The sequence below is a fragment of the Neodiprion pinetum genome, chromosome 6 (genome assembly GCF_021155775.2).
Source record: "Neodiprion pinetum isolate iyNeoPine1 chromosome 6, iyNeoPine1.2, whole genome shotgun sequence".
NCBI lineage: Eukaryota > Metazoa > Arthropoda > Insecta > Hymenoptera > Diprionidae > Neodiprion > Neodiprion pinetum.
This window is the reverse complement of record NC_060237.1, coordinates 28,966,107-28,990,378: the sequence shown is the minus strand read 5'-3', so window position 1 is coordinate 28,990,378 and position 24,272 is coordinate 28,966,107. Positions and strand designations below refer to the sequence as shown.

The window sequence follows — 24,272 nt, the reverse complement described above, 5'->3', positions numbered from 1 at the left end:
AACGTACCGCGATGAATCTTTGCAGCAAACTTTCGATCGGATGGTTACGAATTGAATTTAAAATCCTTGTTAAATTCATCGCGGTTTTAACGAGAGCTCCAGAAAATAGAAATATAACAAACGGATAAAAGAAAAAGCTAGAAGTGGAGAATATAACGAACGACACCGTACGCCAATTTCCCTCTTCATCTCGTGTCATTTCATTTTCTTTATTTCCTTCTTTTTTTTCTCAAGTCTTGTACAATGTTTCACGTAGTCGTCGCGCAAGGAGAATTCTTGCACCGTATACACAAAACGCTCCCCTAGGTAGTTTATTTATTGAAATCATGTTTAGTTCTTAACCTGACAGGTACGATGAGCCTCATTTCCTCCCTCCCGCCTGCTATCTCTCTCTCTCTCTCTCTCTCCATCTACTCATCCTCGTAACGACGTTGTATGTGTATAAAAGTGAAAAGGGCTGCTCTCTTGATGTCTATATCCCCCTTGCCGCCCACTTTTCTCTTCGCACTCTCGCTCTCTCTCTCTCTCACTATAGATATATCTCTTCATCATCCTCTACTTTATCCCGTCCTCCACATTTCATAATCATATAGACGTTATTATGTAAATTTATATACCCCGGTGACCCCCGCACGGCATCTGTATTACGTTCAGTTTCTTGTTTTCTTTTTTATATATATATATATAAAAAAAAAAAAGTAATTCATTGCAAGATATAATGCGTATTTGTAACGATAAGGTCCGTTCACCGTCATCCAAAAATCATACACATTCATTGAGGATAGAAGAAAAAAATCCGAAACAAAACTACAAACGGAAAACTATCCGTTATTAGTTATTCTCACGAACATTATTCAACTTCATTTTTTATCTTCATTTCGTTTTTTTTCTTCTATTTCTTCGTTTGAATCTGATAATACTCAATAATAATAAATAATAACAAATTCATGCCTATAATTATTATATCGTGAATCGTTGAAAGTATTTAAAAGTGCGTCGAGGGCCATGGGACACGAGGTGTTTGTATGAATATTACGGAGTGAATGATAAATAAAAATTAAAAATAGAAAAACGAATCCATGCATATGGCGGAGCGTAGAAAACACCGTGCTAGAATCAGTGACACTTTGATTGCCCTCTCTCTCTCTCCCTCTCTCTCTTTCTCTCTTTCTTTTTGCTGTAACAACAAAGATCGTCGTGTTAGAGTCGGGCTTCACAAAAGAAAAATAGCGTACTGCGCGTCAAAAATACAGAGCAGTAATCGAAAACAGACGGAGAGAAAGAAACGTGCTCAAATTTCAACGTCACCGATTTCAGCACGCTCGAGCAAGCTGAGCTATATACGTATAATATATACACACACACACACACATATAGTATATATATATTATATATGTACATACATATGTATTAATGTCGCGCTAGAAGTCCAGCTGACCACAATGTGAAAAAAAACATGAAAAAAAAATGAAAAAAAACCTAAACTCGACGCTTATAATTTAATGAATTTAAAAAATAACAGACAACTAATATAACGTGTAATGTATTATGTATTGTAATAATGGTATTGTAACGCCAACCTCCCTTTAAAATTAACCCCAAATCGTTTGTATATGTATGCATAATCTCACACTCACCAAGTAGACTTTGTAAGGTCGGGTCTTCGGAGTTTTGCGGTCGGGCTTCTTTTTCGGGGACATCGTTGCGTTCTACATCTCGGATTCTCAGGTAATTTTGTTTACTTCCGGATTTGTCTGAAATTGCATACAAAAGTCTTGGTAGTCGCCCTTTCTTATATTTTAAAGATAATCAAGTCATAAGAATATCTCTTGACGTATAGACAGAGAGAGAGAGAGAGAGAGAGAGAGAGAGAGAGAGAGAGAGTAAAAGGAAGAGATAACAGCTCATTTTATACCCGGGAAAGAAGAGAACCGCAAGCCGACGACTCGGACGTTAGAAAATCCATCATCTAGTTTTTTTATTATTATTTTTTTTTTTTTAAAGTTTTTTGTTTTTAATTATTTTTTTTTACTTTCAAATTTTCTTCTTAAATTAAATAAAGGTAAATTTATATCATTTTTTTATACGTTCGTCACGATGAATCAGCGAATTTCGATAACGAAATAATACTAATAATAAAAGGATAAAAAAAAAGAACCTATGAATCTGACTACATTAGATAGATAGTACCTATACCTTATAATGAGAATGAGAAAAAAAAAAATCGAGGAGCAAAAAAGCAACAAAAAAAAAGGTAAAAATAAATTGAAATTGAAATATTATAGAAAGATGTGTATTGTAAGATATTTAAATACCGACGTGGGGCACACTATCGATAACAAAGTAATAACTTATTCGCGTTGTATATTATCCAATATATTATATACGGAGATTGAGTCATGAATAAATAGCGGCGCGATTGCTCGTCGAAGTCGTACTGCGTGCGGGTCGTGCGTAATTATGGGTAAAGTTTTTATTTTTTCAAACTTTTGCTTCAACGTGATTCAATTTTTATTCGAAAACGTACGATGCATTTAAACGGCGGTTACGGATCCGTGGAATCAAAAAAGTTGGAGTAGAATTTAGCGCATTTTATATCTATAAATTTATAATACAAGAAAGAGACGTATGATGCAAACGAGCAACGCGCCAAACGATAAACGGGAGGGAACGCGATGCGGTTCGATTTGGGCAAGAATCACTCGACAGCGGAGGAATTGCAGGATGAAAATGCGAGTAACGCGATAATCGAGGTACGCGGACCGCTTCGTTGTTGAAAAATTTAGACTTTTGCCGAAATTAATTACACGTACGAATCGGCGCGATTCCTCTCGGTGCTAGCAATAACGATAATCATATAACATTCCAACACGAATCGCGATGCGCGTGCGTGTTATGTGTGCCACTATATATAATAATAATATACTCGAAAGAGGAAAAATTTGCAAATAACAAAACGATAAAACGAAACACTGTCAAATACACGCTCATACACTGCTAGTTTGATGTCTTATTTATCGTGTTCTCTGCAACCCTTCGTCCCAATCCTTGTAAATCGGAACGGTCATCGCGAAGGTAAGAGAAAAAAAATCGGCGGTGATTGAAAATTTCAGTATGACTGGGCTGGACTATCTGTATAAAAAGATGGAGAAAGAGAAGAATACCGTTTAAAAGATATCCAGCAATTACGGTACCTTTATTATTAAATATGATTATTTCTATCGTATAAAAGGGATTTTATTTTATTCATCTTCATTACAATTGCCTCAACTAACATTTCTGGGGGTATTGAAACAGTTTTTTTTTTTCTCTTTTCGTAACTTCAGATCGAAACGTTGAGCTCGAATCGATTTTTGTGATCAAGTCGAATCCGCCGTTCGTACACAGCTGCGACAATGCTCGAAGGAAATTTGGTCACGTTGTAAAGAGATTAGGAACCAAATGCACGGGGCATCGAGTTTAACGGTCGCCGCCGCATCAGCCGCGCCGGTTTGCACTCATGATTTCCAGATCAAACACTCGAGCGTGTTAAGAAGGAAGCGAAGGGGCCGAGAGCCGGTGCTTATGCCCGTCCTGGGCGGCCGGGTCCAACGAGGAGGTGAAAAGCTCGGGTGAGTTTTGACATTATTTGGGGAGCCCTCGAGACCCACTCCGGAGGAAATCAACGGTTGGAATTGGAGTGCCCGGCGCAGGGCGTCGCGGCGTCGGTCTGCGTGGGCCGCGGTGTGTGCCCAACCCCTTCAGCGCCCTAATGTCCCCTCGACCTGCAGGGATCGGGGCTGCGGTATAAGAGAGGAGTAGGCCTGTTTGATTTTATTTTTAGTACACCGCGCCGAGTAAATCGGTTTTTGGTTTTCCCGACACTTTCAAAGACTCGGGTTCGCCTCTTTTCTAGGTTCAAAAGATGGAAGAAAAAGGAAAAGAAAAAAAAAAAAAAAAAAAACAAGAAAAAAGAAACCGAGTAAAACGTGCTCCGCGTCCTAAGGACCTCGGGATAACTCGTTCCTCTTCTAAACTTACGATAATTACGGTCATTGGTTCGTGGTAACCGACAGCAATTAGCTTTCGGGGGAGAATTCTCGTTCATGTAAGACGAATTGTTAACGGACTCGGCTCTCTCGTTGCCTCTGTATTCCATATCTTAATTCGAGGGCATAAAAGCGGCCCGGACCGGCGGCCGGATTATAAGTTTAATTAAATTTAGTTTAGATCCGAGACACCGAGTTGTACCGAAGGGGGCCGGACTCACCGACCGACTGAATTTAGGATGCGGTGCGGGACGAGAAGAGGACAACGGGACCGGGAGCAAAAGGTACAATATGCCTGGTGACACAGGCCGACTTGCTTCCAATTAAGAGGCTGGCAATTAGTTTATCTTATCTGCTATTTGTTCAACCTGCGGCATTATACCGAGTCTTATACCGTACCGACATCCGTGGATGTAGGTACAATCGTCGAGGATATACGTGTAGGTATATCTTGGCATCTTTTTCCTTCATCCCGATCCCTTATCCCACGGACTTACTTTCTCACCCTCTGCACCGCCCTGGACTCGGTCGCTTCGAACCGCCGCGCCGTCGAAACGTCGTTGCAATGCGTCCTCTTTGGCTGCCCGAACGCGATTCGAAAAAATCAAAGACTCGCACCGAAATCGGCACCTGGTTTCTGGTTTTTCGGCAAGCTCGATAGCGGCGAAGCATGAATAATATGTAACTGCGCCGGTGATTCGGCGGGGCCGTCTGGACCACCCAAAACCTTCATAAATATACCAACCAACGAATTTGTGACAATTAAGAGAAAAACCCCGGACGACAATGCTGCGGGCTGTCGCCGAATATTTACGGTCAGGACGACGCATTGTCCTGATCCCTGGACCCCCTCCATTGTGTTCCTCCTCAACTTCCTGCTGGACACAGCGACGGCTGTCTAGCTAGCTGCGTGTATCGCGATATCGAGAATAGAGAGCCTCAGCTACCGTTCCTGAGGCCGAACACCCCGTCATTCACGCAATACGGGTAAGCAGTGCCTGAGATTTTATGGACTTCGGAAAACGTCGGAAGTCGGCAAGGTAAAAAAGCCTTTTCAAGCATCGTGTTGAGAACAAAGCTGTAAGAGTTTCTTTGACCCTGATTCAATGAATGGGTTTGCAAGGGAGTCTAGTAGGTGAAATTCGGCGGTGAAGAAATTGTGCCGTTTCCAAGAGTTCCACATTTCGAGTATCTCAAATTCAAAGCACCAGTCGTTAGTTGTCGGTGCAATTCCAACCGCGATAAGAATTTGGGTTAACTGCGTTGTATGCTCGCAAGAACTGGAATAAGTACAATTTTTAAATTCGTGGATTCTCAAGCTGCATGGGACGCCAGTTTCCACGATGCACACGTACCTATACGTATAGAAGATAACAGTAATGACGGTGACGCACCGCTGAATTTATTATTCGCTTCTGGAACTGCCGTCGAGACCGCATTGCCCAACTAATAAAGTAGCAAAGTCGAGGAAGTAATGTAAGGCGTACCGCACAGAATCTGAAATCGCGTATTCCAAGAGAGTTTTATTCGGTTCTTTGCTTCTCAGCTTGTCGATCCTTGTCAAGACGCAATGCAACGAGATCAGCATAGAAGATTTTTTACACTCTGAAGTTTTTTGTTCAGGGTGAATTGAGAAAACAGGGTCTATTCGGTTCAGTGTTAGTTTATATGCAGCCTTCGACTTGAATGGACGATTTATGGCTCTTCGAGTCGCCCCACGTAACGTTAAACGATTTGCAAGTCGCATTTACATCGCCGCCACTTTTTAGGTGAGGATACTTACGACGCTGTCAGAGATTCCGATCAAGCGCGTACCATCAATTATCGTCGAGCCGATTCCCTGCCAGGGGGGACGTTCCTTAATCATCCGGAATGACGCAATGACACAGATCTTCCTCGAGAGCAACGAAACGTCGAGGACACCGTGCGTTTATGGTCAATTAAAAATCACATGGAAGGTAGCCGGTGGGATGTTTGATGGGACTAATTGGAACTGTATTATAATCGTGATACCGATTCCTCGAATTCTTCGCTCTCCGCTCTTCGCTGAGGAAAAATGAAGACCGAAAAAAAGGGATATTCGACTGACGTGCACGATGATGCTCGCATGCCTAAACTGTAGCGTCGCATTCTTTTACTCTGACCCGTAAATGTGCTTAAATTGAGACGTACCACGTTCTCGTGAGATGAATACCAAGTGGGGAACGGGGTATGCTAATATGTCCTATTCTCTCTATCTCTCTCTCATCTTCGACGGATTGACATCCACGTCGGCTGCCTGAAGTCACGAAGCGTGCTCGACGACGCGAGAACAAGCTCGGAACTTGCCCAGCGCTGGTTGTACATTCGCCGCTCTGCGTTCGAATTCTAGGCACGTAGGTACGTGGAAGAGGGAAAATCTGTTTTATAAGGTACTCGCGTGAAATAAATTTGGCTACCACGGACAGACAGATTCCCTCCACCCGCAGGCACGTAAGTGATTGTCGTTCGACAGCGGTGTTTCTTTCGGGTTAGCCGTTGACTCGAAACCGCCAATTTTCGGAACCTCATCCTCCATTAATCTCAATTAGGAAATTGAGGATTCGGGGGTGAAATTAAGACATCGCCAAACGCGAGGCCGCAGGTAGGGATGAGAAATCTTAGAGAATGAGAGAAAGTGAGAGAGAGAGAGAGAGCTCGAAACTCGAAGACGCAAAAGGCGAGGGATGAGGACTATTGATTTTGCGTGTGGCCCGGCAAGTCCTGAGGACAGATAAATCTTGACGTAGGAATTTCCTGATTGAGGCCCGCCGGGAGTTAATTGGTTGAACGGAATGAAATGCTCCGATTTTGGTAATCGTTCTTTATCTGACCATTATCCGTAATGGCGACCTTTCGAACGTCCGGAAACGCTATGCTATATCGATCCTAAACGGTTGCACACCGATCTTGCCCCCTGTTCCCAAGCTGCCCGAATTCAAACAAAGAAAAATCCTCGAGGATAACTCGTGAAACGAACAATTTACTCTCTGTACTCTGCAGCGTCACGCAGGGACTGAAATCGCGGTGCGGAAACGTGAAACAATGCTCGCTTGGCTCAATTTATGCGACTACTTATTCAGCTGTGTAAGTGAAACGGGGATCGGTGTGAAACATTTTCGGGAGGCGAGGTCATCAAAGGTGCGTGTAAAATAAATGAACGCGTACATCGTGCCCGGCTAATGTAATATCCGCGGTCCAATGTCAAGTCCGGCATGTCCAAACCATGGTTCAGCAGATGAACAGCAGCGACGGCAAGCGCGCGTACGCAAGTATAAGTAATGTCTGTTATTTGCAGGGTATTAGTTTTTGCGCTGGCTTAAGTTCTCGTCGTCGTAAACCGGGGCACAATTGCCTGTCCCTTATCCCGTAACCCCGTCGTACCTTTTCGCGGACACCTTGCGTTACAGGCAGCGCCTTTATGTACCAGTTCGCATTAATTTTCACGAACACAATCGATGCATGATGCAGCGAGAGAAGAAAGAAGAAGACGAAATCGTAATTGGCACCGTCAAGGGTTGCGGGCATCGTGATTTGAGGGAGGGACTGTCGAATTATTCTCTTTCGAACCTGGATAATTCGTCAGAATTCTTCGCCCGCGGGACGCGAACTCCTGGAGATCTCCCTTGGCTAGAGGGTGGACCGACCCCGAAATTCCAATTTCACATCAAGTACCACTTCGGCTTGAAAGCCGGTCCTTGAATCCTCCCGTAGCGTGTAAGCTCAAGAGGGTCCTCGATCCGCGTCAAGGTGGACGTATTCGATTTAAATTTCGCAATCAGGCTCGGGAGCCGTTTTTGTGTCACAATACCGAATAAGGTCCGTTTATCGAGCGACGTGAATGACGTCGATGATGAAATTACAAAGCAATCGTCGAGCGTGTCGAGCCTGATCAAGGCAGGTCGGTCATAGGAGGCTCCGACATCTCCCGTCGAGTGGATCAGATAAAACGCTTTCCGGAATAACAACCTTTCTACGTGCACATGTGCATTGCAGGCATTGTCAAAGCCGCGCCGCATTGCGTACGTCAGACCGTCGCCGCCGCGCCTTTTAGCCGCACGGACACGAGAGGACCGAGTGTGAATTGATTTGCGGTGGACCGCAGCGTCGCGTGGGCCTTGCGGAGGCGCCACCACGACATTCCTGCGTTTCCGGAATATCCGCCTGGTGCCATCATCCTCCGACCGCAAGCCTGATCTCGCGTATACGCATGCACGTACCTATTAGCACATATGCGCGAGTGCTAACAGATGCGATTAATCATTGATTAGGAAAGTTTCGATGTGTTTACATTCATCTTTTTTTTCGCTTTTTTTCTTTTCTTTTGGAATCTTGGCGACAGTCTATCCCAGAAGCGGTACTTGAGCTGTCTATTTTATGGTACAGTTTATCAGATTGGGAACCAAGCGTAACAAACGTGCACGGAGCTCGCAGATTCGGGCTTAGATAGGAAGAATGGGCTTCAGCGTTTGAGGTGGAAATTAGGAACACCATCGACAGGTGAGACGGATGCATACGATGAATGTCTGATTCTTTTTACTTCTACAATCCTGCGCAGCACCGTGACGCTAAAAGCTTGGGCGACACGCCGCTACATCAGAGATAAAATAAGAACATCGGTGAAAACTAGAAGCACTGTAACTGGCGTGCTCCAATCTTCTCGGTACCTCCAAACCTGCGATGCACTTAAGCATCCGGTATCAGCTACTGATGTTGATTGAGCAAGTTCGGAATGGAGAAGTAACATGGATGTGGGTTGGTTAATTAGCGGGATAAAAATTTATCTACGACTCGTACAGAATTTCCCTGCATAGGTATCGTATTCTGTATTCTAAACTCATCAGCTTTTGATTGCTATGCTAAAATTTTTCCATCTTGTCGGTTGGCTTTTCCGCAAACAGGGCGAACGATCTGGGGTAATTACATGAATACACGAATGCGCCTGTAAAGTAGAATAGTGCGGAGGTAGAATCCAGTGGAATTTTGACCCCGCCCGAAGTACGTATCGTAACTTCTGTAGGCTACAAAACGCATGTCTTCTTAGCCTTTGAACCTGAGCAGCAGCTCATGAAAGTTGGTAATTAATTTCGGTGATTACTATCTTCCTCGTAATGAACCGCACGTTTTCTGTGTACCGACCTGCGTACGCACGGCACCTAAGTACCCGAGAGGCTTCTCCTTATCGCGTCAACCCAAATACCTCCGATTCCTTACAGAGGTCGTTTGCTCGAGAGGTTCAGGATTCGGAACAGGCTGTTTTATGACCAACGATCGCCAGTGCTAAACTAATCAGTGACAGCCATCACCGTTCTTCGTATTCTGGCAGATAAAATGGAGGAAAAAAACAAGAAGCGAAACAACGGAATATCAAAACAATTGTTCAAATCCACCATCGTATCGAAAACGAGGAAGATCGGAGAGGAGACCCGGTTCGGATCGCGTGGGCGTACGGAGATGCGGCTTGATTACGCTCTCCTCCGCGGAGTCGCGTGGCGCCCCCTCCGCCCCCGAAACCCGGGTCTGCCCCAGCTAGGGCCCCTTGTAACTCCTTCTTTCTCGTGCACATAAAATACAACCTGGAATTTTAATAAGCCCGCCATTGTGCCGGGGACGCGCGGGTTCCCACAGATTTTTGTCGGAGACAACGGCCTCGGCCACGAGGCAATCCAAAGCGATGCAACAATGTCGAGGAAATCGTGCGCGCGCTAAGACGTCGGATAATAATCCCTGGGAGAAACAAGGGCAACCCTTTGGGGGTGGGCTGGGCCCTGTTAATTAAGGGGCTCCCTTCCGAAATTCCGGTTGTCAACTTCGAGGATGGACGTGGCGGGCTGTCGCAACGTGATGAAGAATGGAGAAAAAGAGTACAAATTGTTGATTATACGTTTTTTTTCCCCTTCATCTTTGTTGTAAGGTCAAATGTGAAGAATGGAAAAAAATGACAGACACGTATAGAAGGTACATCTTGAAAAGAGGAACGTATGTACAATTTTTTATCTCGAATCGTAGTTGAGTATCAAGCGCGTGATCGCTGACGAATTCCTTTTACTGAAAATATAAGCAGATTCAGGAAATTCGATAGAGAACGTCGGGAGTGGCGATTTTTCAAAAGACTCTTTAATGCATGCGCGGTGCTTGCGTGCGTGCGTCTAAAAGATGGTTAGGGTAGATAAATTTCGGTAGCGACTTCTAGACGCGTCGAGTCCCATTTGTAGGAGTTACGCTAGGTTGGGTTGATAATTTTTTAAATGCGTATATCTCGTAGGCGTTTTTTTTTTTTTCCTCCACTTCTTTTCTTCGGCATCGTGCTTTTCTCCCGTTTCTTTAAATTTTAATTGACCAACGCGAGCCCGGTGTCCTCGGGGACGAAACGAATACATCAGACGGGGTCTTCGGGTTAGATAACGTCAATTAAACCGGCACGCGACGGAGCCGAGGAGTTGCCAAAGTCACTGCGCCGCGCATATATAGCTTAGGCACATACCGCGGGGATCAGAGACGAATTGACGTAATATAGTGGATGGGAGAAATTTATAAATTAATAAAATTATAGCGTGCCGGAGAACACTGTGGGAGAATCCCGGCTAGCGGGGATAAGAATATCCTCGAGACGTCAATTTCGAAGGCGAAGGAGAAGAACCCGCGCTCTGCCTGGAGTACCTACGTAGGTTCTACCTTGTAGAACCCGCGTGTGTACAGCACCGCGTTTAACACACGCGTCCATTAACCGGCGACAAATTAAGAAAATTTTCATCAACATTTCTTAAACTCAGCCAATAAAAATTCCAATTAAAAATCCCTCGTCGGCAGTGCCTGCAGTCTTGGGTATAGGTACACGGTTCTCCTTCTCTCAGAGAGGCCGAACGAGATCTACGCGCGAGATTAGCGCCGGTAGGCGATGCAGAATTTCATCTCGACGCTAGCCGCCGGCTTTGATGTCGAAAGATGAAACGACGATACGGTTACCAAAGTTGTGAGTATTGTGCCGTCTTCATCGAGCCTGTCAAAATATGTACGCATAGCCATCCGCTGGTGCATGAAATAGAGGCAGGTATATCTGCCTGTCTATCGGCTCACCTTGCCGAAGTCGTCGCGTGTCAAGAAACCCGCCGTATATTTCAATTCTCCATCGCCTCGGAATCGATATTCGAAAATTATCCCTCCGGTCGAGCGTGCCTTGAGAGTCAAATATTTACCTAACAAGCGTCGGTACTTCTCCTCATAATTCAGCGTAGAATCTTTGCCGGTGAAGTGAAGACACTCCGGCCGGGTGAAGAAGAGGAATATATTTACTCTATTCTAGATCAATCACGCGCTGAAAGCACTCACGAGTATTACGCTTGAAACATGCAGTTGTAGAAAGCTTGTAAAGTAGGCACTATGAAAACCCGATGAATATAGAAGGGAAACGGTACGGCAAACATCGCGGTACAGAGATACCAGTGAAAGTGATAATGATCAGATTGAAAGATGATGATGAGGACGAAAAGCAGCGTATAACTCACAATTAAAATCTCGAATCAAAGGTCAGGCGCAAATGAAATTCCGGGACGAGATGAGGATGAAAAATCGAAAGAAGAGTTCCCGAGCGTAAACACGATGGTAGGGTCGATCGATCGTTAAGATAATATCCACGTCAGGGTAGTGAGGAATATTTACACATCACTTTTCAACCAGTGACTGCAGTCGTGTGAAAAAAATGACTCAGCGATTTATTTCGTTCTCCAATTCTGCCCCCTTCTATCCGCACGAATATCTCTGTCCTGAGAGGAAGACGCCGAATACGAATTTCATCCCGGTGTCTTCCGAGGTTTCATCTTACTTTTTCTAAATGGATTGGTCACGGAGTCCAGCGCGAATCGACTTGTCTACCGAGAGAATAACTGGACCAGAGCGGCGGCGACCCTTCCGAGGCGTGGCAGCTGTATGATGTCACAGACGGTGTGAGGGCGCCTGGCTCCCGCCGAATTCAATGGTCTCTCTATTGTTATTTATTTCACTAGGTGTGACTCCCATTGGTTGGTCAGCGCCCACGACTCGACGCGTAAAATCTGGACCAAGTAGGGCGCCGGATCAGTTGACCAGATTGTCGTCGAGACTTCTCGCCCTTTCCCTCGACTCGTTCTTGCCACTCCGGAGTAGTTCCTGGAAAAGAAGGGGTACGCCCTGCATCTGCGAATTCCCATTTCCGTATTTCGCTGTCGGAAGCCGACGCCTGCGGGAGGAATTGGGAGGCGAATTCAACCGGCCGTAAATTGCAGAGACTCATTTGATAACCGGGTTATGCCCACGGTTAACGATTCCTTGACAAGTGAGAAAATTGGTTCATCACGAATTTGGCGATCAAATTGATTGTCCGATTTTTTTCAATCTTGATTATAACTGAGGCGTTCGATGATTGAAGCGATATCCGTTTGACGAACGTTCGAGGTACGGTAGTCCATCGATCTCTTCGCGCTGTTGCTGCTGCTGCTGCACCCACGTTCCCGAAATTTCTTATTATTTTCGTTTCGACGATAGAGAGCGGGGATTGTAATCCGCGGTATAATTTAACGGGCTGTACGTGATTTATGTAATAAGCTATTGATTAACCCACGGCTGTCCAGATGAAGACATAAACTTGTTATTCTCCTCAGATATGCGTTGTTCTGGAAGGCACGAACCGGCCAACGGAAACGCTACGCCGAGGATCCGTCAAGATAATTTATTAGCATTACTCGGCCAAGTACGAGTGAACGAGTAGCCAACCTTATTGGCAGGTAAAACGCGCGTGCACGAAGTATAAGCCGCGCTCACGTCACTCGCAATCAATGCCGACCGCTTCGTTTATCTTTATTCCCGTTTTTATTGCAGATTAAAATTAACTATCCAAATTTCGCACTACTCGTTTCACGCACAACTACGGAACGGGCCTTCGTCCTCCCGTCTCGTCTGATCAAGTCTGATGAAATTCACCCGGTGCACGGGATGCCCTTTTCAGTCTACCCGATCATTCTTCCCTGAAATCGCCACTGGCGCGGCGGAAATTTGAAAGCTCTGAAGCCTTCTCTCTCCATCCCGATCGTCGTCGAAACATTGGAGTGAAAACGCGTACCTACCCAGAGTCGAACGTCGATCGTGATTGCTAGATTTATCCTCGTACAAAGAGCAGCGCATAAACCAATCCGGACGGTAACTCCGGACCACCGGCCGAGCCTGTGTGTTCGGACAAGAACAATCCTCCGGCAACGAAATACCGCCGTGATATCGTTGGAACACCGATACGAGCAATATACCACGGGATCCGATACTTGGATCACCTTTGTCACGGCCCTGCTTACGCGCATGTTCGCTTGTCCAAGCGGAGCTAGGATTGGGACGTGGGTCAGAGCCTAGGAGCAGGTCCACCCATAGGAATCCCGAGCCCGAAGGCAGTCGTGGTAAATATCTACTTTATCAATTCCCAGACCAAGCCTCGAATCGTGTCCGGCATTAGAGCTGGTAAGACGTGAATCTCCAACCGGAGAAGAGCTGAGCGACACGGTGGTTGGGGCTCAATTTTCTGCAAGTCGGCCTTGCGGAATGAGATTTGCGAGAGAAGCATTTCACTCTCGGAGGAGCTGGTTTAATGGGGCATCATGGTGCAGAGCTGCGCGGCGGTGGCCCACACCGATTTCTAATTACTGCCGCTAATGTGATACACTTGGAGTCAGTGTCTCTCCCGCGGTTCCAGCCGCTCCTCAACCGTCAACAAAGGGGAATAATCTCAAACCCGCGACCGTGCCACCGATTGAAGGACCCTGCTCGGAGTCTACGGCCCAAACCGGGCTTTACGACCCTGCGCAGCGCCAGGGCGGTTAACCTCTTGGTCCTGCTACGTTCGACCTGGTATCCGTTCGCTACTGGGAACTTCGTTCATACTGGCCGCGAAAGACGAGGGAAAAATGAACGTTGTAACACCTTCCCAAAGAATCCACCGTCGGACATCACAAACCTTACAGGGTGTTCGAATAATCGCGTGAAACACTCGTTCATCTAGATATCGTTCCGGACCGGAAAAGCGGAACAAACCGCTTCAGGGCTTAGGACAGACAGCCACAATTTGTCATTTGGAACACTGGTGCTCTCGTCGATGTCGAGACAACGCGGTCAAACTTGAAGATTCATTTTTTACACCGAGGAACGAATTGCTCCTCATACTCCGCATCTCTTCCTACTTGGAGGCCGTCACATTGTTATTAATAGGATTGAACCTGCATCGTACAAGAGAGTGACAGGAACCTCGGGGAGCGTGTCTCGTGCGTCTTTTTCTGTCGCCGTAACTGCTGGAAGTGTTGAGATGAAGATGTACGAGTCACCGGACGTTGGAGTAACTCGTTAAGCTCGGACTTGCGATCGGGTGTGTTTTCGCTCGCGCGTACCTGCGAATCTAATTCGGCTTTCATCAGGGGCGCGTAAGGGATGTGAGAAAGGCGTTAGCCGCGCCTTATACCGGGATCAGGAAATTTCACGGCGTCGTTCGAATTTCCCGTCTGGTAGAGTTCCGCCCCTAATATCCTCTCGACATGTAATTCTGACGTCTCGGCATTCTCCCGGGGGATTTTACGGTTGGGGTACGGTAATTAAATATGGCTACGTGGTGTCTCAATCACGCTGTAACAGCTTGGCAGCCTAAAAACCCGCCTTGCTTCAAGGTGCGAACAAAAATATAACACGCGCGTACCTAGTTATAATTTCTCTTGTAATTTTCTCTGGCCAACGCAGCTACGTCAACGATACCATTCCAAGTCTCCAAGTCCGTATCGTTAGTTCACCGAGGTATCCACACCGCGGTTTAAGATTCCGTGAAGTAAGCGCAGTGCAGGGAGTTGGTACACGCCATACGCCTCCGTTTACATCCCACGGCTGTACGCACCGCGGTAATAAAGTAATTGCGGCGAAAAGAATCCCTTTGAAAGCGTCGGCAGCAAGGTTTAATTAAGACATCATCAGCTCGCTCGGTGATTGCGGTTATGGCTTACGGGTTCTTGGTAATCGCGGCAAAGTTTAGCACTAAAATACTCGCTTTACGTGACCCTGCGGCTCGCTAAGAGTTCCTCGCTTAAGCTAATCGAGAGTGCAAAACGATCCACGTTGCGATAGGGAAACGTGATTATTTCGTCTAGGTACTTGAGGAAATTGATAGTACGCGCTACAATCTTGATGGTACGCTACACCGCAGCCCGACACTTGGTGTTGTGTACGTGTAATTTTATAGGGGTGTGCCTGGATTGTGAACAGCACTGTCCGGCTGTATCACTTCAGTGTCACCTTCGTTAAAGTTTCGTCGCTACACTCGGGAATAAGAATAATTTTACGGTGCGGTAGTACCTGGGTTGTGACCAGCGGCGTCAATGTCTGTCGGTGCAACGGTAAAATTGGTGTGGAAAGGACTCGGAAGTCCAACAAGAGGCGTTATAGCGTGTAACATCATCGAACGAACGACGGTGAATGATGGAATTGAATTTCTGGATCGTTGAAGAGGCGTTCGGATGACGCGGGTGGTATTTTTGTGGGTAACGAAACACAGGCTTTGTCTACTCGGGTCCCCCGCGTCCTGCGAGCAGAGGCATATAACGCACTGTACGACGCGATAAAACGAAATTTCGTTAGTAGCTCTTTTGAGGAGCAGCAGCGCAGCGCGCGCTCGGTAGTCGACACCCAAAATTCCCGGCAGTGTCCACCGGGCTGTCGACCGGCACCCAGCTCTATAAATTACCGGGAATGCCGCGTGCGCAGGCCTTATAAGGTGGCCAGTATTTTATTTCCGAGTTCTAAAAGTTAAAACGAAATCGTTCCGGCCGTGGGGAGAAGAAGTGATGGTCGGTAGTTGAACCTCTCGGCTTAAGGCAGCTGGTTGGCCGGGGTACCGTGCCTACATACCTACCTTAAACCTTCCCTGCAATCGGCGTCCATCTGAGCGGGGGACGCGAGCTACGAGTTTCGGTACCGGTATCAAATATACGCGACAAAAGTTCGCCAATTATTTCTTCCAGCTTCGGCCTCGATCTCGAATCCGCGTTGTCCGTAGGTGCGGGTAAATTACGGTCACATACCCGGTCCCCGACTTGACTATCGCTCGGTGGGTTTTACACCCCGGAGCGAGGTGCCCTCGAGGGAAGATCAATTTTCGAGACTTTACAACCTGGCCAGAGGTTCGTCTTTGATTTATCCATCGAGATGAAGCCCAAGCTCCAGGATCGGAGATCCACGTATATGGGTATAATACCTGCCACGGACATAATATATGTTTAATATGTGCATGCATCCACTTTTGTCTTGCGTAACTCTTTCAGCCTGGCTGTGCGTGGAGTTCAGAGAAGATGAATTTTTATCAATCCTCTTCTTTTTTTTTTTTAACAAAAGCAGGCGCAGGGGGGCAGGAGTTTTTCCATCTTGAGCCTCGGACCGCGCCGCTGCTTCGAATCGGCAATCGCGTCCGACTGTACCGTGTCCCTTTAAGGGGAGGTTATCGATCTCTCGATCTTGTCTCGGATCTTGGATTATCGGTGTATAGCGCCATGCCGTTACGTTGTACGACCTCCCTTTTCGGCGGGCACAGCGTGATCCAAAAGTCGTCTTCCGCGGTAAAACCACCGGCTTCTGATCCGCGTTCCGCGACGGTAACGCTGATCGCGTACGGACGAATCCAGTGCTAATCCGAAGGACAAACGTGCAGCGAAACACGTGACTCGGTCTGTAGATCCTAGTCATTGGTGACGTTTTTTTGGAAATTTTTCGAGCTGGTTGTTTTCGGAAAGGAAGACCGGGAGTCGTGCATTCCACGAGAGATACGGTAAGAGACGAAATTAATGACACGCCAAAGATTAATCTCGAAACACTTTGGAGTGAATCTGTGTTGGAGCGCAGCCGCGATTGGGCCTCGAATTTACCGATTATTATGGCCGATAATCGAACCGAAAGGCAAACAATCCTATTAGGCATTACGGGATTTTGAATCACCCTGTACCCATTCACAAACTTATGTACGTATTATGATCGTATATTTACACGATAAGCAGGGGCCAGCAGCCTCTCCGAGAGTTTCGGCTCTACCTGCCGCCACGGTTGTTCCGCCCACGCGGACCTATATACAACCGATCAAGAATGTTGCTCGTGTTTGACTTCTTTCTTCGGTTTTTTTCAGTTTCTCGATATCGTTTCCCCTTATTTTTCTCAATTGTTTCTTCTTCCTCGTTTTTCTTTCGTCATACACACGTGTGTATTCGACATTGTTTTATGGTCAACCGTCTAGTATTACCGTATATTAGCGACGACCTTTCTCCCGTAAAAATATCTTATTTTTATGTCCGTCTCATCCTTCTTCAGATTATCACGATATAACCAGTTTCATCCGATGTACTCAAGACGCCCGGCACCACCAGCCAAGCGCCATGCCTGCGGTAAGACCGAGAGAAGTGGAAGAAAAAACATTGAAATATACTCGGTGAAATCAACTATGTCACGATCAATTTTTACTATCGAGTCTTAAATTTCTCCGAGCCTATAACGACTGTCCCGGCTTCGAATTTCGTACCGATTAAGTGCTCTTTCCACACGCCGCCGGAAGTTGGGTCATCCCGTTGGTCCTTTCCTCGCGATATTCCCTTTCGGCGAAGGGCTGGATGATCGCAAGATTCACCGCGTGACACGCTCGTCTGTGCGGCGATAAACTGGTCGACTCTCGGTCGAAGTTGCAACGGTAATTACACCATCTTGGATAGGAACGCAGCGTGGATCATGCCAGGTCTTGATTTATTGCGTGTGAAGATCGGATTGGCTTCGGTAAGCTCGCTCGCGCGTCCTCCAGCCTCGAGTCTTTGCCGTCCGTGAGTTTGTCATTCCTGATTTCAACCAGCACGAAGTGAACCCTGAACTCCAGACACTCGGTGCAGTGCCAAGTTCCGCTCGATGCGTGAAACTGTGAATTTCTAACACCCCGAATCGCAATTGACGCCTCGTAGCCGATCGAATTCCTGCTGGTATCGGAGCTGATGAGGTGCCACGAATCTTAAGGTTTCCAATACGCCTGGAATTTCGGTATCTTTGACAATATCGATTCGAAAAGTGTTTCTTAAAGGTACCAAATTAGACAAGGAAAAGGACGCTCAACGTCATCCTCGGAAGAGATGTAAATACCAATTATCTGAAAATTACCGAAACTTAAGACCGTGGTATGAGATGGAACGGTGCCGATAAGACGCGTTCGAGTGCAAAACCGATCTCCGATGTCGGACGGTAGTCTTATGCCCTGTCGGAGGACGGCAGGTATGTGACGGTAGTATCGGTATCAGAAATATGACCGTAAATAACGAGAATAAAAATTCCATAAAAATACCGAGATGAGAAAGGTGGTAGCTGGCGGTAGGGCGGGGTAAGATGAGACGGAACGAGCGTGTACATAAGTCGAAAATAGGAGTGTTATGCACGCCACCGTGCAGCCGAGCGAGTACCGAAGCGCTAATTTGGTTTTACGTTTCAGAGTGATTATCTCTCCTCTCTCTCCCCTTGGCGAAACGTTATACGGATTTAAAAGACCCTTTAATTCGAAAGGAACGAGGCAGTTGACCGCGGCTGGCCCAACGGAGGGACGTTGGACGAGGATACGGACGGTCCTGAGACGTGGCCGCGTCGATGAGGCCCAAACGGACCTCACACAGTCGGAGTTTCACTCTTTTGGGTCAGGGAGCCTCTTCTGCCGGCTCTTCTCCCGCGCTTCCGAGGAGTTTCTCGACCGAGACAACGGCCTGCACTCGGCACTACTCGGCTCAACTTACTACCGAGAGAAACCATGTGATTACTGCACGGTCAAATTATACGATTTATCAGCTATATTGAATTAGAGATTGGGAATCATGCCGGCCGGGAACACGGAGCTATTCATAATTCGTGGTTCCGGGGACTCGACATCCAGTTGTTAAAATCGATCCTAGCTATTCCTCATCCCGCACTAAGTTACGATTCGAAGATTCTTCGAAGGGAAATCGGTCGACGTTGAGCTACTCTTTAACATTGACGATATTCAAGGGATTTCCAAGCAAGTGCAGCTGCCTCTCGGTTATATCATTTGCCTGCACGTGAACCTTAAAGAAAAAACGTGTTTGCTTGATATTTCTATACATTACTGACATGGGTATACAGCGTAAGTAGGTATACTTCATTCTCCATAAACAGAAAAAGAGAATGCAAATCGTATAAGCGAGTTTGACCTCCTTTCTTAGGACAAAGAAATTTGGATCTTGGCGAATCTCAAATTCAACCTTTGACCTAATGTGATATAATTTTTCCGGGCATAGAAATTTGCATTTGAGATTTACCAAGGTCCGAATTCCTTCGTCCTGAAAATTTAGCTCAAACTGATTTACACTACTTGCATTCTCAACCTCTCATAGCTAAACTCTCCATAACTATTTCGATTTTTCAGCATAACCAAACGGCATAGTTTTTTATACAGAATGAAAATGCGTTCTTGTGGTATGTATTAATATTCCTTTTGGTCACGGTCACTTGTACTATAGGCATGTCAACTATTATAACAATTTGATGTTGGTAGAACAATAAATCGATGTCAAGGTCCTCGCCCGAAAAAATATAATATAGACACTGAATACAATCATCTCATAATTTCAATGAAATCCGAACCGATATGTACCGATGTTACAAGAATTTTTTCTCGCAATACAAACACAACAGCCAAAATTTTTCTTCACTCTATGACGAAAAATCATTCTTTATTTCGTCTTTTGTCATGTCATTCTTGACCAGCAGGTAAATCCTGATGCCCATCGGTGGTTTTTGTCCAAGGTTTAGAAGGCCCCTAGGAGCGTATTATACTTGGTATACCGACTCTGCGTCAGCACAGGTACATACATTCAGATATTCAGATATACATGTATAAATATATATATATATATATAGATATATCCACATTGCCGTATGTACCTGTAGAATAAACGGTGCCTAGGCCTAGGCGCAGGCATAATAAAGAGGCCCGAAGCCAAGCGGCCCCGCAGGACTCGGGGATGCCACCCGCTCGCCTTGGACCACTAATTCCTCGTTGCAGTAGTCAGGCGTATTCCGAGTCCGGAGATCTGAGCGCCAGGCCCGATGCGGCGATCCGGACCTCGGCTCACGTTGTTATAAAGAATAACCTTCTCATTAACGAGCGATTTCACGGCTAATTTACTATAATTACTAATTACTCGGCTGCGAGCTGCGATCTTTACCACGTGCCCGTGCCGCGTACCGCCAGCCTATACGTGTAGATACGTATTATATTATCCCTATTCCTTATTCCCCGTTCCCCATCCCCACTGCTTCGTTATCCCATGCACGGGTATGGTACGGTATAAACGCCCGTGTCGTTTAACGCGTGTTATACGCACGCGTTCACGTACGGAAATTTGTGCGCGCACACGAACCCGAGTGTTTGTATATGTGAAACGGGTACACGTGTATGTAAGTATAGAATATTGAGAGAACAAACGTATGGCAGTGGAATGCAATTTGTATTCAAAGAGGTTTCCCTTCACAACTTTGCCTCATATGTACGTCGCCGCGTGCGAGCGTCGCGTCGACCCGTTAATAGCCGGTGGAACGTAGCTACGCACGCGTGCATGCATACGTACATACGTACATGTATGTACATATATATATACATTTAATATTATCATTTTCGACTATGTTCCTTGTGCCTTTTTTTTTTTTTTAATTTTTATATTCATTTTTTCGTTTGTTTTGTTTCGTTCATTCTTTATTTCCTCAAATTTTTCTTCCATTCATTTATTTGTACATTTTCTTTTTTCCTCATTCTCTTTTATGTATCATTTATTTACGATCCATACTAATGACGCGTTATAAACGACTACGATCCTGCGACCGCGTATGTATGCGTGTAACTACTATACCGCATGTACTCATGGGCGCGTATATATATTTATGAAATGGGGGTTTGGGTTTCGTTGGAAATCGCCCACCCACGCCTAGTTAGCACCTCGCCGGCTTGGGGAGACTCGAGGGAAATAGGCGGACAAATTTAAGACAAAAATAACACGAAAATACCTACGGAGATTTAAAACTCGTAACGAATACTTGCGGAATAGTGGGAAAATATAAAATTCGAAGATCCTTTATTCACCAAGCCGTTGCTTCAAATTGCATCAAATACAAATTTAATGTTTCAATCACGAAACTCCGGTCAGGGAATTTCGTTTATAAAAATTCGACAAAGGAACGAATTGATTCGTGTCTCAATCACTTTGAGGATACGTATGAAAAATATTTTTTTCACAAACAGATTTAATACAAAATTGTTCGATCTATTTCACTAAATATATGGCTACCCGACTGGCAGGTGATTTGAACAGTTTCAATAAGATCGGGACAAGAGAATCTTACAGGTAAATTCAATTCTAAGTTTTACTCTTATACAAAATTCATTGCTCAGGTGTATGAAATAAGATTTGTTATTCACATAACTAGATATATAGATAGATGCAGTAATTTGAACTATGTATACGTATTAATATTTGTGGTCACTTTCAAATAAAGCGATTACAGATTTTCTTAATGCTGAATTTCAGTCAACTGACTAAGCAAACCAGATTTTCTTGGTTTCAAAGTAGACGATAAGGTTTAATCTAGTCAAGTAAATTTTGTGTTTGTAGAAAAAATAAATAAAAATTCAATGTATACTTATTATTTAACCGATAACATTAAGTTTTTAAACATGCGGAAGGCAACACGGTGTAAGGCCAGGTAAATGAACAGACAGCGCCATCTATAACAGAGAGAAGGAACTTCAGTTCGCGTAACGCATCTTGTGCAGGTTACGTGGAAATAAGCTTCTTCTGTGTCACGTGGTGGCTGTTGGCAATATGGGTATCTTTTTTACCGGCGCACTGGGAATCTGCGTTGTAGATGGTTCAGTTACCTTCAATGGCTTAAGCCCGTACCTTCATAATGGCGGGTAGGTTCAATCTACGAATTCAATCGTAAAACAGAGTTTCACGGTAAGTAAGTTGTGATGAACTTACCAAGCAGAAATTTCAGTGGAACGGTACAACGAGTAATCATAAGCGTTTATTTGTTTCCCACAAATTGATTTGGAAATGAAAATGATTTTCAAGTGTAGCTCTGAAAGTGCTAGTGGAACGTGTTCTAAATAATACACAACTTACTTACGAGCTGGCCAAGCTAAGATAGCGGTGACCTAATCCGATCTCGTGCAGTAATCTGCACGCGGTTGCAGCAGCCGCGGGAGAAATTCGCGAACCTCACTTCACCGCACTGCACTGGAGTTTTGAAAAAATTTGATCGATTTTCTGGCACTAATCGCGTTATCACATTATCACAACGGAGATTTTCACGCACGGCTTCCGGTTTCCGGTTCCAGCGAACATCTTTATAAACGACTGCTGCATAAGCGACTCGAAGTTGGCACCGAGAAACCCGAACTGCGACTGACTTGCATTTCGAGTGGACGTTTAACTCCGGCTGAGCAAACGTGCGATTCTTGGTTGCGAATTATGGCTTGCAAAAATTTTTGTGCGACAGGAGCAGAGACTAGCGGTTTCTAGCCTCCGAGAATAACGAAGCTAATTGTTAACGGTCCAAAGGATTACCGGAGTTCCCGGAAGTGCGATGTACTCTGGGACGAGTTTTCCTCCTCTCTGAGACCGGGGGTCTCATTTCTTTCCGAGAAATTTTTGCAAGCTCCCGGCGAAGTTCTAAGTCGCACTGTATACTTCTGCCTCGTCGATATCGGTATCAGCTTCGCTATCGCAAATCTACGGTTGAGTCAACCGTATTAATATCAATACTGTCATTGCCAAAAAATTACGGGTATACTCACACGTAGATGTTTTCCCCCCACCACTCAGGTCCATATTGACGATGACGTACATTCGTTAAATACTCCGGTAAGTGCTCAGATTTTATATCAGAGCTACCGTTTAGCTATGATATTCGGAAACGTTGCAAGTAGATTAGATTTTCAAGATAATTGAATTGTGAGAATTTCAAACCTCGATTGCAAACGGCGAAGATTTTCTTCTTGGAATTCGCGATAAAGATTCGCTTGTGGTCCAACGCAAGTTGTATAATTTTTGATTCTGTCTTTGTTGCCAAATTGCAAGTTATCCTCCGAAACGCGGTGAAAACATTTAAATCCTCGATTGCCGCAAACCCAATGTTATCCAAATATTCATATCATCGTGATTGACACGCGAAAGAGATGCTGAATGTTGCACGAAAAAAAATCTGCATCGTCATGGAAGTGGTCACTTACCTGTATAAATTAAATATTCCGACGAAAAGTTTAGAGATGTCAAAGACTGTTGAAACGGCTTAACGAGATGCGCATTTTCGGTGACAGTATGTCGATAAGCAATCGATGCCAACGTAATGGTTTCATATGGTAGTATCGATTGATTCTAGATTGCAAGACTCAAAGCTTCAGTCATCATAAATCGCCGGAGTACTTCGCAATCAGGCTTTGCTTATCTCCGATATCATGATTGCACGTACCTTAATAGAGAAGTCGGTGACGTTTGAACAGAATTGGGAGATAATTGGTTTCGAAAAAAGTGTGTTTACGATGGTTGTCAGAAAAAAAACTCTGCTAGGTGTGGGGTTCGAACCCACGCTCCCAGACGGGAACCAGAACTTAAGTCTGGCGCCTTAGACCGCTCGGCCAACCTAGCTGCGTGGATTCAGGGAAATCGATGTAGTACAGATACTCAAGCGCCGCTCTCATCTCATTCCGCAGTCATTGTCAAGACTGGTAAGTGTATGTTTAGCTCCAAGTTCGATGTCTTTGTTTGGAATGGTTTATTATACCACCGCAAACGTCACAGATAACCGGTGCCGACTATTGACGCAATTGCAAATTCGGAAACAACGCGTTTATTTTTATTGATTACGCCGCGTGCGTTTACAACCGATACGAACCGACTGATATCGTTAACGATAATGAGTGTTAGCTTTTTAATCATACCGTCAAAAGTGCCGATTTACGATTATTGGTTATCAAATTTGTAAACTTTCATAATTTCTTGTTTATATTACTGAATGTACATTGTGTTGCTCTTTATACATATAATCCAGTTCAAAATCAACTTTCAGAGCTAATTACTAATTAGGTATTGGAATACGAATCTCGACCTGCATTTCAAATTTCAAGAAGATTGAATTCGACCATATTAACAA

General features: G+C 45.2%; 1 long non-coding RNA gene and 1 other non-coding gene across 3 annotated transcripts in view; both read right to left on the bottom strand.

Annotated features, from left to right (window-relative positions):
• LOC124221491 (uncharacterized) overlaps positions 1-22,804 on the bottom strand; it is an 81,279-nt gene extending 58,475 nt beyond the window's left edge. Inside the window, exons 1-2 of one of the 2 annotated variants that reach the window (XR_006883832.1) lie at positions 22,244-22,804; positions 1,638-1,754 (exon numbers count right to left, since the gene is read on the bottom strand). This is a non-coding gene — a long non-coding RNA (uncharacterized lncRNA). The remainder of the gene's footprint in view (positions 1-1,637; positions 1,755-22,243) is intronic. The other variant, XR_006883831.1, reaches the window with a different exon arrangement.
• An 879-nt stretch (positions 22,805-23,683) lies between these two features.
• Positions 23,684-23,767, bottom strand: TRNAL-UAA (transfer RNA leucine (anticodon UAA)). Its single transcript has one exon. It is a non-coding gene; the product is annotated as a tRNA-Leu (tRNA).
• Positions 23,768-24,272: the final 505 nt, after the last annotated feature.